The sequence below is a fragment of the Camellia sinensis genome, chromosome 12 (genome assembly GCF_055761805.1).
Source record: "Camellia sinensis isolate YWXY chromosome 12, ASM5576180v1, whole genome shotgun sequence".
Lineage (NCBI taxonomy): Eukaryota > Viridiplantae > Streptophyta > Magnoliopsida > Ericales > Theaceae > Camellia > Camellia sinensis.
The window spans coordinates 119,735,586-119,748,554 of NC_138972.1; positions in this window are offsets into that span (position 1 = coordinate 119,735,586).

Sequence of the window (12,969 nt, forward strand, 5' to 3'; positions counted from 1 at the left end):
TGAACCACACCAGGAGGTCACCTCCTTTACAACTCCAAGAGGACTATACTGTTACAAGGTTATGCCATTTGGCCTGAAGAACGCAGGGGCAACATTCCAGCGAATGGTCACCAAGATGTGTGAACCATTGTTAGGAAGAACGATGGAGGCTTACATCGACGACATGGTGGTCAAAAGAAAGGATGAAAATGACCATCTCAAGGACCTAGGAGAGATGTTTGATATCCTGAAGAAGCACAAGTTGCACCTCAACACATCTAAGTGTGCATTCGGTGTAGGATCTGGCAAATTCTTGGGCTTCCTTGTGACCAACCGGGGTATAGAAGTAGACCCCTCCCAGATCAAAGCAATTCAGGATTTGGAGAGACCAAACTCAGTAAAAAAAGTACAGCATCTCACCGACATGGAGGCCGCGCTCAATCGGTTCATAAGCCGATCATCAGACAGACTACGACCATTCTTTCAAGTTTTAAAAGCCAAGTTCGAATGGGACAAAGAATGCGACCAAGCACTGAAAAGCCTAAAACAATACATGTCCTCTCCACCATTACTGGTCACCCCAATACCAGGAGAAGAACTCTTCCTATACCTTGCAGTCTCTCAGCACGCAATTAGCGCAGTGTTGGTCCGCGCGGAAGGAATTCAACATCTGCCCATCTATTATGTCAGCAAGACATTGCTAGGAGCCGAAACAAGGTACTTGCCATTGGAAAAACTTGCATTGGCCTTAATGATGGCCTCCAGGAAATTGGCACACTACTTCACGCCCACACCATAGTTGTCCTCACAGCTTTTCCACTAAAAGCTTTGTTTGAGAGGGCGAACTTTTCTGGACGAATCTCGAAGTGGGCAGTAGAGTTGGGACAATTCGACATCAAGTTCCAACCCAAGACCGCAGTAAAGGCCCAATCTTTGGCAGACTTCGTCGCAGAATTTTCTCCTGGAAGTCATCATATCTGCCCAGTCGACCTAACTGACACAACCGAACTAGGGATGGAAGATGATGCCGGAATAACGCAATCCCTAGTAAAAGGTATTCAGTCAGACTCCAAGTCAGACCGAACTAAAGACAGCAAGGAAGAAACAAACCAAGCTTCACCAAATCAAGATTCACCAACAAATAAAGACTTGGTACAATCAGATAACGAGGGGCAGACAATAAGCATGGATCTTGACGAAAACACCAGCAACATTCTTGACCCCACGACATCTTCCGACCCCTCCACTTGCTGGAAATTGTTCGTTGGTGAGATGTGGAAGCTCTTTGTGGATGGAGCATCCAACCGGCATGGTGCAGGACTTGGCATAGTCCTCATCTCACCAGACGGCCTGGTTGTGGAGTAAGCAATCAACCTTGGCTTCCCAGTATCAAACAACGAAGCAGAATATGAAGTATTTCTAGCAGGACTCAGATCAGCATACCACATGAAGGCCACCGAATTAATAGTCTACAGCGACTCACATGTAACGCCCTCAAAATAATAACATTAAACCCATTAAATAAGACATGCGTTAATAAACAAAGTTCCACATTCATTCATTTCATGAGAGTTCCATTACATAAGTATTACATGTTAACAACAAAAACAAATGCCCTACGGGCTTACAGCTTTCCAAGTTAACACTTGGTTACAACAAAAAGAGTACTAACTCATACACCTTAAGCCCTTGGCTTGAATTTACATGTAATACATCAAAAAGTAAAACGACAACATTATGTCCGCCTCTAGCCTCCCAAGCTATGTCCTTGGAGGTGGCATGCTTCCTGTACCTGAAATGATATTCCCATATAAGGTGAGCCACAGCCCAGTAGAAATACACTAAACCAACCATGAACAATGACTAAAAGATTAGCAATTGATAGATGGCCAACACTGATACAATCACATAAATCACATATTTATGTCATACGACCTACAAGTCCAAGTTTCCTTTCATTTTCCCTTTTTCAACGGATAGGCATATAAGCACTACCCACATTCTCAACAGATATGTATAACAACAATATCCACAGATAAGCCTATAAGCTATATCCACATTCTACAACAGATATGTATAACCACAATATCCACAGATAAGCATATAAGCTATATCCACACTTCACAAAGATAAGCATATAAGCTCTATCTTCACTTCTCTAGACAAGCATATGAGCTGTATCTACGGAGTTCATCCCCTATCTTCTCCCAACACTATCCGGTTTAGAGGTACATCCCCCATCTTCCCCTAAACCGCGGAGTACATCCCCCATCTCCTCCTCTACACAATGCATATAAACACAAAGGTTCTATATACATTTTCACAATACATATAGTTAATGTATTCTATCAACCGTCAAATTACATGACACGTTCCATTGATTAGTTTCAGTTTGCCTAATCATCATGCATTGTCTACAACAATCACGACTATCCTCCACCGATAGCCCAAGCAGTTATTTCTAAACAGAAAATAAATGCACAACTGGATATTCAATCAACATTTTATTTCCTCATTTCTCACCATTAATTATCCCAATTAATCAAACAAGGTAATTAGGCCATTTTTCATAATTACCATTTCAACCCTTAGGTCCCATTTTCATCAATGATTTAACATCAATTCCATTTCTCTATGCCAAACATGCATCTAGGTTTATTATGAATAAAACCCCAACTTTTGTAAAATTACACAAAAGTCCCAAACTTTCACAAAATTACCAAGCCAAGCCCAACATCTCAAAATACCAAAATTTAAAGACAAAATCCATAGAGAGGAGTAGGGTATCCCTACCTCGAAGTTTGAGCCAAAAAGGAGATGAAGACTCGAAGACCAACGTGCTCCAAATCTAAACTTTTTCAGATTAAAACAAAGCTCTCAATGCCCTCTATCTTTTTAACAAAGGCCCTAGGCTAGATTCACACTCTAGGGAGATCAATTTTTAGAGAGAATATAAGTGTAGAGAGAGAGAGTCTCGGATCAAGGGTTTGAAAGAAAAATAAAGTGAAAAAGTGATGTTTCAAAACGCTACTGTCCGCTGATATAAAACACGCTCGCTCGAGCGAAGCCTTGGTCGCTCGAGCGACCAGACACAGAAACTCTCGCTCGAGCCAAGAAACCCTCGCTCGAGCCAGAAACTCAAAAGTGCGCTCGAGCGAAAGAATGCTCGCTCGAGCCAACAACTCAAACCTTCAGGTCTGCAACCAGAAGCACGCTCGAGCGACCAACTCCTCGCTCGAGCGAAGAACAAACCAGACCGCTCGAGCCAAGAAAAGCTCGCTCGAGCCAAGAAACACAACTCTCAGGTCCAGAACCAGGAGCAAGCGCTCGCTCGAGCGAAGCCACTCTGGCTCGACCCACCAGACACGAACTCAACGCTCGCTTGAGCGACCAACTCCTCGCTCGAGCGAATGGCCAAAAATCTGGGCAGCAACACTAGGCTCCCAAACACAACCAACCTGTAACAAACCTGCCCAACACATCCTATAACTCAAATATACCAGTTAAGAGGATACAAACAAGATAATAAACAACTACCAACATCCACGGACACATGTCCGGATCACTGTTCAACAAGGGTAAACCCGGGATCGCTATAACCTCCCCCCCTTAAAGAATTTCATCCCCGAAATTAAACACAAGTTTTCAAAAACAAGTTTTTTCTTTCTCCATTTTAAACAATGTTACACTTTAACATTCAATACTTCGACCCATTACCGGTCATTCCCTCCATTTAACAAGAGGCATCTCACAATATGTAAACAACATATGTACTTTCAACATGCATTAACATTACGCATTATCTTTCCAATTTCAACAATACATTCAACACATATAGTGTCGCAATCAACTTCCATATGAGGCAAGTTCCAAACATACTTCCAATAAACCAAAACATTTTCAATGTTTCACAACTTAAGACATATATGAAAGCTCTTAAGTTCAACAATTGTTCAAAATTTAAATACAAGATCACATAACAACAAACAAGTCCGGATATTTCTCTCGAACTTCCAACTCACGTTCCCAAGTGGCTTCCTCCACTCCGTGATGTTTCCACAAGACTTTCACCAAAGGAATGGTCTTGCCACGCAGGACCTGATCCCGCCTATCCAAGACCCGAACCGGTCTCTCCTATACGAGGCATCCTCATCTACCTCTAAATCGGTCCAATCCAACACATGTGATGGGTCTGGCTCATACTTCCGAAGCATACTCACATGAAACACGTCATGCACTCCGGACAACTGCGGTGGTAAGGCTAACCGATAAGCAACCTCGCCAATCCTTTCAAGGATCTCAAAAGGACCAATAAATCGAGGGGATAACTTCCCACTCTTCCCAAACCTCATCAAACCTCGCCTAGGTGATATCTTCAGAAAGACATGATCACCTACCTCAAACGTCAAAGGTCTCCTCCTACGGTCAGCATAAGATTTCTGCCGACTCTGGGCTGCAACAAGCCTCCTACGGATAAGCTCAACTTTCTCCGTCGTCTCCCTAACCAACTCCGGACCCAACAAAGGTGCATCACCCACCTCGGCCCAACAAACTGGAGACCTACACGGTCGGCCATACAAGGCCTCAAACGGTGCCATACCGATACTAGACTGAAAACTGTTGTTGTAGGCAAACTCTACCAAGGGCAAGTGCCTCTCCCACGTCCCACCGAAGTCAAGGACACAATCCCGAAGCATATCCTCGAGGATCTGAATAGTACGCTCGGACTGCCCGTCAGTCTGAGGATGATAAGCCGTACTAAAGGTCAACTTAGTGCCCAAGGCACTCTGCAAACTCTGCCACAACCTAGCAGTAAAACGAGGATCTCTATCTGAGACGATCGTCACTGGGACCCCGTGCAATCTCACTACGTCCCGAATATACAAATCGGCAAGATGATCTACCGAATCTCTCACGCGCATAGGAATAAAGTGCGCCGACTTAGTCAACCGGTCTACAACCACCCAAATAGCATCACTACCCCGCTGAGTCCTCGGAAGACCTACAACGAAGTCCATAGTGACATGCTCCCACTTCCACTCGGCAATAGGCAAGGGTTGCAACAAACCCGCTGGCCTTTGATGCTCGGCCTTCACTTGCTGGCAAGTAAGGCACTTCGATACGAAAACAACCACATCTCTCTTCATACCCCGCCACCAAAACTGGCGACCCAAATCCTGATACATCTTAGTACCTCCCGGATGTACCGCAAGGCGCGAATGATGAAACTCTCGAAGTACTTCCTCTCGGCAAGACTCCGGTACAAACAAACGGTCTCGGTATCTCACACTCAGGTCGGGATACACCGTCAAACCCTTCTCAACCTTCCCACTGGAGATCTTCTCTCGGAGGGATTCTACCTCAAGGTCACCTCTCTGTGCCTCTAACACTCTAATCACAAGTGTAGGCTGCGTAACAACAGAAAACAAGGCCGTAGCCTCAACAGATTCACCCAGTAGCAAATCAAACTCACCAAGTGCACCCAACATCTCCCATTCCCGGATGGCTATACTAGCTACATCTCTAATGGATTTCCTACTAAGGGCATCGGCCACAACGTTGGCCTTTCCCGGATGATAATGCAACTCAAAATCATAATCCTCAATGAACTCCATCCACCTCCTCTGCCTCAAATTCAAGTCTCTCTGTGTAAACAGATACTTCAAACTCTTGTAGTCCGAGAACACCTCGAACCTCTCACCATAAAGGTAGTGCCTCCAGATTTTCAAGGCAAAGATCACTGCTGCTAACTCTAGGTCGTGTGTGGGGTAATTCTTCTCGTGTATTTTCAACTGACGTGAGCCATAAGCTATCACTTTCCCCTCCTGCATCAACACACTACCCAAACCCTCTCGTGAGGCATCACAATAAACCGCATAACCCAACCCTCTCTCCGGAATAATCAACACCGGAGCGGTGGTCAATCTAACTTTCAGCTCTTAGAACGACTTTTCACAAGTCTCACTCCGCACAAATTTGACACCCTTCCGAGTCAGTCTAGTCAACGGTGACGCTAACCTGGAGAAATCCTTCACAAACCGACGGTAATACCCAGCCAATCCCAGAAAACTGCGGATCTCAAACACACTCTTAGGCTGTGCCCAATCCTGCACTGCCTCAACCTTGGATGTATCAACAGACACCCCTTTCCCGGATACCACGTGGCCTAAGAATTTGACTTCCCTCAGCCAGAACTCACACTTCCCAAACTTGGCATACAGCTTATGGGCTCTAAGCAACTCAAGCACCACTCTCAAGTGTTCCTCGTGCTCCTCCTCTGAAGGCGAATAGATAAGGATGTCGTCCACGAAGACGACCACAAATCGGTCTAAGAACTCCCGGAAAATCCAGTTCATCAAGTCCATAAAGACTGCCGGTGCATTGGTAAGCCCAAATGGCATCACCAGAAACTCATAATGGCCATACCGCGTACGGAATGCCGTTTTCGGAATATCCTCTTCCCTGACCCTCAACTGGTGGTAACCCGATCTCAAATCTATTTTAGAGAAACAACGGGAACCCTTCAACTGGTCAAACAAATCATCTATACGGGGCATAGGATACTTATTCTTAACCGTAGCCCGATTTAACTTCCGGTAGTCAATACACAATCTCAAGGCACCATCTTTCTTTTTAACAAAGAGGGCTGGTGCTCCCCACGGCGAAACACTAGGGCGAACAAAGCCCTTATCGAGCAATTCCTGGAGCTGAACTTTCAACTCAACCAACTCTGCTGGAGCAAAACGATAAGGTGCCATAGAAATCGGCGCTGTGCCGGGCACTAAATCAATAGAGAACTCTATCTCTCGGTGAGGTGGCAAACTAACAAGATCTTCGGGAAAGACATCCGAATACTCACAAACCACCCTCGGCAACACAATCTGGGTCTCACTATACTCACCACTCTCTAAGCTAGCAAGTAGACCACTAAGCTCACTTCGCCCTCGCGAATCATACCCCGGTGGCAAAACACTACCAACCCGGTCTCCCAAGAAATGGAACCACTCCCCGCTCAAGGTACATAACGTGACCCTCTGGCCGTAGCAATCGATAACAGCCCGGTATGACGATAGCCAGTCTATACCCAAAATAACATCAAAGCCCTTCATGGGCATGACAACAAACGGAAAAGGAAGCCTATAGTCGGCGACCTCCATATCACAACCTCTAACACCCTGTTTCAGGATTAACTCACCACCCAAAGGCGATACCACACAAATAGGAGATGCTAACTGTGCTAACTCCAATTCCAAAACAGATGCAAATGCAGCAGATACAAAAGAATGAGATGCACCCGTGTCTATCAACACACTAGCAACCGAGTTGCAAAACAGAAAAGTACCTCTCACTACTGATGGAGCCGGTACTAAATCCTGCGCGGTAACAGCATACACGCGCCCCGTAGGCCCCTGGTCTACCTGCTCACCTCTCGGAGCAAAAGACTGCTGCACAGACTGGGATGACGAAGCTCCCGGATTGGCCCTCGAGGCCTGCACAGACTGAGCTGGCTGAAAACCCTGCGTCTGCCTAGAACCAGACGCTCCTGAAGTGGCACTCAACTGCGGGCAAAACCTCTTCAGGTGCCCAGGCTGTCCACACTGATAACAAGTCAAGGGCTGCCCCCTGCCCAAACTCTGACTCTGCGGTCTAGCTAAAGAAGAAGCAGCTCTCTGACCTCCACCCTTCTGCGGGCAAACAGAAACCTTGTGACCCAACTGGCCACACTTGTAACAGGTAAACTCTCCCTGATTGCCTCTCCCCGAGCCTGCACTCGGTACTGGAAAGGTCGATCTAGCAACACCACCCTGCGACTGCTGAGGGTTAGGACCCCTCTGCCTCCTGCCATCACCCTGGCCATCTTGGCTCCTCTTGGAACCTCTCTGCCCCTCATCCTCCTCCTGCATCATAAGCACCATATGAGCTGCAGCGTCCACTAGGTGTCTATACTCCCGAATGTAAGACCCACCAACCCTCAACTTGAGGCCCCGCCTCAACTTCCGCTCAAACTCATAGCAACGGCGTTCCTCAGACGCCACCAGTTCAGGTGCAAACCTGGACAGACTAGTAAAGGTAGCCTCAAACTCGGCTACTGACAAGCCCTGCTGATTAAGCCGGCTAAACTGATCCCTCAGCTTCTCCCTAGCTGCTGCAGACAAAAACCTCTCCTGAAAAGCATTCACAAATGCCTCCCAAGTACCACCAACACGAGCTTTCTCATACTTCCACCATTGACCCGCATCTCCCTTCAGTTGGAAGGATGCCAAGGTCACTTTCAGTGCTCCGTCCTCGATGCCAAGCATCTCGAACGTCTTACTCATTTGCTCTAGCCACTCATCAGCCTTCAGTGGCTCCTTCGGATCCCCGATAAACTCATCCGGATTTGACCGGAAGAACTCCCTCTTCAAGAAAGAAGGCCCTGCCTCTGCGGCCTGATTCCCAGCTCTAAGAATACCCAAAGCTCCTGCTATCTCTCTGGCCAAGGCACCCATGGCCTGCTGACCCACTGGCTCGGCCACATTGGCCTGCCCAACTCCCTCCTGCACTGCCGGAATCTCACCCTGAAACGGTACCTCCTGCCTCGCAGGTCTACCACGCCTAGCACCTCTTCCTCGTCCTGACATCCTAATAAAGGTAACATAGAACATTAGCACATTCACAAATGTGCCGAAACTAAACACTCAAGTCCTAATGCATGGACAACTGTAATTCACTCCACGTAAGCACATAAACACATAAGCACTCACGAATTTCATTTCCGGATAATGATAGTCCCGAGGCGTTACTAGAGTTCCGGTTAGAAACAGCATTGATCAAGTGCTTTTCCAACAAGACTCACAGAAACCCAAGGATCCAATCAACATCCTAGAAATCAAATCCCATACCCACATAGTCACATAAGCATGTTATCAAGTAAGCACATAGCATATGATACTACATCTAAGTCTCTATCAAGCGAGACAAACCCATTGTGATACTAATCACTTCCCACGTACCCAAAGTATTCGAACCCGATACGCTCTGATACCAAGTTGTAACGCCCTCAAAATAATAACATTAAACCCATTAAATAAGACATGCGTTAATAAACAAAGTTCCACATTCATTCATTTCATGAGAGTTCCATTACATAAGTATTACATGTTAACAACAAAAGCAAATTCCCTACGGGCTTACAACTTTCCAAGTTAACACTTGGTTACAACAAAAAGAGTACTAACTCATACACCTTAAGCCCTTGGCTTGAATTTACATGTAATACATCAAAAAGTAAAACGACAACATTATGTCCGCCTCTAGCCTCCCAAGCTATGTCCTTGGAGGTGGCATGCTTCCTGTACCTGAAATGATATTCCCATATAGGGTGAGCCACAGCCCAGTAGAAATACACTAAACCAACCATGAACAATGACTAAAAGATTAGCAATTGATAGATGGCCAACACTGATACAATCACATAAATCACATATTTATGTCATACGACCTACAAGTCCAAGTTTCCTATCATTTTCCCTTTTTCAACGGATAGGCATATAAGCACTACCCACATTCTCAACAGATATGTATAACAACAATATCCACAGATAAGCCTATAAGCTATATCCACATTCTACAACAGATATGTATAACCACAATATCCACAGATAAGCATATAAGCTATATCCACACTTCACAAAGATAAGCATATAAGCTCTATCTTCACTTCTCTAGACAAGCATATGAGCTGTATCTACGGAGTTCATCCCCTATCTTCTCCCAACACTATCCGGTTTAGAGGTACATCCCCCATCTTCCCCTAAACCACGGAGTACATCCCCCATCTCCTCCTCTACACAATGCATATAAACACAAAGGTTCTATATACATTTTCACAATACATATAGTTAATGTATTCTATCAACCGTCAAATTACATGACACGTTCCATTGATTAGTTTCAGTTTGCCTAATCATCATGCATTGTCTACAACAATCACGACTATCCTCCACCGATAGCCCAAGCAGTTATTTCTAAACAGAAAATAAATGCACAACTGGATATTCAATCAACATTTTATTTCCTCATTTCTCACCATTAATTATCCCAATTAATCAAACAAGGTAATTAGGCCATTTTTCATAATTACCATTTCAACCCTTAGGTCCCATTTTCATCAATGATTTAACATCAATTCCATTTCTCTATGCCAAACATGCATCTAGGTTTATTATGAATAAAACCCCAACTTTTGTAAAATTACACAAAAGTCCCAAACTTTCACAAAATTACCAAGCCAAGCCCAACATCTCAAAATACCAAAATTTAAAGACAAAATCCATAGAGAGGAGTAGGGTATCCCTACCTCGAAGTTTGAGCCAAAAAGGAGATGAAGACTCGAAGACCAACGTGCTCCAAATCTAAACTTTTTCAGATTAAAACAAAGCTCTCAATGCCCTCTATCTTTTTAACAAAGGCCCTAGGCTAGATTCACACTCTAGGGAGATCAATTTTTAAAGAGAATATAAGTGTAGAGAGAGAGAGTCTCGGATCAAGGGTTTGAAAGAAAAATAAAGTGAAAAAGTGATGTTTCAAAACGCTACTGTCCGCTGATATAAAACACGCTCGCTCGAGCGAAGCCTTGGTCGCTCGAGCGACCAGACACAGAAACTCTCGCTCGAGCCAAGAAACCCTCGCTCGAGCCAGAAACTCAAAAGTGCGCTCGAGCGAAAGAATGCTCGCTCGAGCCAACAACTCAAACCTTCAGGTCTGCAACCAGAAGCACGCTCGAGCGACCAACTCCTCGCTCGAGCGAAGAACAAACCAGACCGCTCGAGCCAAGAAAAGCTCGCTCGAGCCAAGAAACACAACTCTCAGGTCCAGAACCAGGAGCAAGCGCTCGCTCGAGCGAAGCCACTCTGGCTCGACCCACCAGACACGAACTCAACGCTCGCTCGAGCGACCAACTCCTCGCTCGAGCGAATGGCCAAAAATCTGGGCAGCAACACTAGGCTCCCAAACACAACCAACCTGTAACAAACTTGCCCAACATATCCTATAACTCAAATATACCAGTTAAGAGGATACAAACAAGATAATAAACAACTACCAACATCCACGGACACATGTCTGGATCACTGTTCAACAAGGGTAAACCCGGGATCGCTATAACAGCTAGTGGTAAACCAAATTTCTGGCGACTATGAAGCAAAGGATGATAGGATGGCCAAGTACCAAGAATTGGTCAGAGCAGAAATCAAGAAATTTGAAGTAGTAAGGATAGAACAGATAGGCAGGGAGGAGAACGGCAGAGCAGACGAACTAGCAGGCTTCGCCTCAATGGCAGACACCTCCATCCCTCATCCACTACTGATCGACTACCTACCTAGACCAAGTATTGAGGACCCCGAAACAGAAGAGGTATGTTGCACAGAACTAGGCCCCTCATGGATGGTTCCCATCATAATATTCTTGAAAGACGGCGTCCTACCGGAATAAAAGAAAGAAGCCAACAAAATTAGAGCAAAGTCACAGCGATTTTGGCTCTCCCCATCTTTGGCATTATACAAAAAAGTCGTTCTCAGGACCCTATCTAAAGTGTGTCCACCCTAGCAAAGTAGAAGCATTCTTGTACGAGATACACGAAGGGGTGTGTGGAAGCCATCAAGGAGGAAGATCGCTAGCTTACAGGGCCATTTCACAAGGATACTGGTGGCCATACATGCAGGCAGACTCAGAGAAATATGTGAAGAAGTGTGAGAAATGCCAAAAATTCGCACACCAAATACATCAACCAGCAAGAAAACTCCTACCATTAACTACCCCATGGCCTTTCGCAATATGGGGCTTGGACATAGTAGGACCACTTCCAACAGCACCCGGCAACAAAAAGTTCTTTTTCGCAGCAACAGACTACTTCATAAAGTAGGTGGAAGCAGAAGCATTGGCATCGATCAAGGAAAGAGATGTGAAGAAGTTTGTCTGGCAAAACATCGTCACTCAGTTTGGCATACCAAAAGCCCTTATCTTAGACAATGGCACTCAGTTCAACGGCAGAATCTTCAGAGGCTTTTGTGAAGAATACAAAATAGAGTTCTATAATTCTACACCGGCATATCCCCAAGCAAATGGACAGGCAGAAGCTTCAAACCAAGTAGTCTTGGATGGGTTAAAGAAAAGATTGGAGAAAGCCAAAGGCAAATGGGCGGAAGAACTTCTTCATGTGTTATGGGCTTACCGCACCACACCACACCGCGACGATCAACAGGAGAAACACCATTCTCCTTAGCCTATGGAATAGAAGCAGTAATCCCACTGGAAATTGGCCTCCCCACAATTCGAAGCGAAAATTTTGATCCCGACTTGAATGGAGAAGCCATAACATTGGAGCTCGACCTTGCGGAAGAAAGAAGAGAAGGAGCACTGGTTCACATTGCCTCATACCAACAAGAGTTATCCAGGAAATATAACAAAACAGTACATCCAAGACAATTCAAGATCGGAGATTGGGTACTACGCAAAGTGATGGGAAACACCTTAATACCAAGAGATGGCAAGCTAGGGCCTAATTGGAAAGGTCCTTACAAAGTGGTTGGGTTAGCAGGCAAAGGGGCATACCACCTAAAAGACAAGGACAACAAAGCAATCCCTAGACCATGGAACACCGCTAATCTCAAGTTATTTTATTTTTAGCTTTCAAACATGTGTAATCTTTTCTTTCCTCAATAAAACAAATCGATTCTTTTCAGCATAAGTTGGTCTCAGTAAAAGATAGCTTTAGTGAAGTTAGGAATATTACAAACATTATTCTAAGTTAGCTGAAAAAAACTAACTTAGAGGTTGGTTGAATTAAACCAACACCCTTCCTAAGCCCAGGATAAGGATCCAGGCTGCAGGACGTTTGGTCGGAATAACCAAACATTATTCTAAGTTGGCTGGAAAACTAACTTAGAGGTTGGCTGGATTAAACCAACTCTTTGTACTCTTCAGCCAAAGTAAGGGTATGGCTGAAGAGTG